A 2,160-nucleotide genomic window follows, 5' to 3' on the forward strand; every position below is an offset into this window, starting at 1 on the left:
GCGGAGAAGCGGCCGTCACGGGCGGGGCGACCGGGGTGCGGGCGCGGCCCTGAGGGGCGGCCTTGGACGGACTTACGCGCGTCGGCGCGGACCTGGGCCGCGGCCTCGAATAAAGCGGGGCTCGGCGCCCGGCGCTGGCCTCGAGGGCGGTGCCGCCCGGAGGATGGGGTGAGGCCCGGAGCGCCTGCTGGAGGCCCCTGTCAGCATCGGCCGGCCTTCTGCTTGGAGGACGGAGCCTGACGCCCTCCCCTGACTGAGAGTATACGCAGACCTGTGAGAAACGGAGGTGAGAGGCCCTCCGGAACCACCCGGTAAGGAGTCCACTTCGAGCGTGTCCAACTGGGGAACACATGGCCGGAGCCCTGGGGTCTGCTGCCCGGGAACCACTGGGGGCCCACAACGCAAACTACCGCGCCCCGGGTGCCCTGGGCTGAGCGCTGGCTGTCTTTTGTGGGGCGAGACAACGGGGATTCACCTGACGTCACCTACTGCCATCTTCCTGTGTTGGAGGTCGGGGACCCGTGTTGCCGGGTACGGGGCTCCCTTTGCTGGACCAGACCGAACCGGATCGAAGGTCCTTGCTGAACCAAACACTTATGCATACAGCAACGCAGAACCATAATAGAGTGTCAGCTCCGTTTTAGCCAAAAACTGATCCCCTGCCTATGGAGCAGAAATTGTGTGAAGGGGGGGACTGAGCAAGGCGCACTTGAGAGCATTCGGTTTGCGGGGGACCGCTAGTGGTTCTGGGCCTAAGCGCACTGGGCGCTAGCCTCGCTGAGTCGCCCCTACTTGCCTGGCAAATGCCCCCCAAGGGCAAGCATAAGAGTAAGACCATGGATACCCCGGCACATGCACCACTGGGGGAGAATGAACAGACCACGCAAAGCCAGCCGCAAAACAAAATGCAAGACACTCTTGACAAAATTCTGGGCGCCATTGAGGACACCAAATCCACATTACAGCGCGACATCAATCAGGTGGCGATAGAGGTGGGCCTCCTGAGAGCTGATCATCACAAACTGGCGGATAGAGTAAAAGAAGCGGAGGCAACGCTAGCGGAAGTAGTCCCAAAACATGATGATGTATCAGCTGAGGTGACTTCGTTGGTTGGCAGAGTGGCGAAGCTTGAACAGCGAGCTGAAGAAGCAGAGGGCAGGAACAGAAGGAATAACATACGTGTGGTGGGCCTCCCTGAAGGAGCCGAGGGGCCGAATATGTTGGAGTTTTTGGAGAATTGGCTACGCACAGTTGTCGCACCGGGATGTCTGACCCCCTTCTACTCATTGGAGCGAGCACACCGGGTACCGGCTAGTCCACTGGCTCCTGGCAGGCCACCGAGAACAGTAATAGCTAGGCTCCTGCACTACAGGGACAGAGACATTCTTTTACAGAAAGCCAGGGAAATGGGCCCATTTAAAATAGCCAATGGTGAAGCGACACTATTTCCTGACTTCACCTTAGTGGTCCAAAACAAGCGTGCCTCCTTCCTAGCCGTTAAAAGAGCATTGCGTGAAGAGGGGATACAGTATTCGCTGCTCTACCCAGCAAGATTACGAGTGATCGCGGAAGGGAAGACCACGTTCTTCCAGGCTCCAGAGGAGGCATGGGAATGGCTCGAAAGGTCGGGGACACGGTCGACGCGACTGACACCGGAAAGTCGTGGGAAGAACGGGACCCGGCGGGCCCCGAAGGGGAAAAGGCTCAGAGACCGCCAGAGACTAGCACCAACGAGGACACAGAGAGAAACTGGCAGGAGGGAGGCCCTGGAGGCAGCGGCCAAAGTGAGTGGAGAATCGCCGACCCGGGAGATATCTGAAGAAGAATCGGAAGACACGGTAGTGTCTTCGCCCGACGGCTCTGGGGACTCGACTTATGCGCCAAAAGTGACCCCGCAGACCGCTGATGATCTTGCATAGATTGGCCCCGCACCGGCGCTGAAAGGCGAGACAAGATAAGAAACGAAATGGCCCCTCCGGACCTGGCCGCTCCCCCGAACCTGACTCTTGCCTGTCAATCCTGACTGGCGAGTATTGAAGTGATGTGTTTGAATAATTTGCTGTGTTGCAGTACTTATTGGGCAGCCTACAGTTCCGAAGGTGCCCTGGGGATGGGGAGTTGGGGTTTGCAGTTATTAGTTATATCGGCTACACGTGCGAA

Source organism: Pleurodeles waltl, chromosome 4_2 (genome assembly GCF_031143425.1).
Source record: "Pleurodeles waltl isolate 20211129_DDA chromosome 4_2, aPleWal1.hap1.20221129, whole genome shotgun sequence".
Classification (NCBI taxonomy): Eukaryota; Metazoa; Chordata; class Amphibia; order Caudata; family Salamandridae; genus Pleurodeles; species Pleurodeles waltl.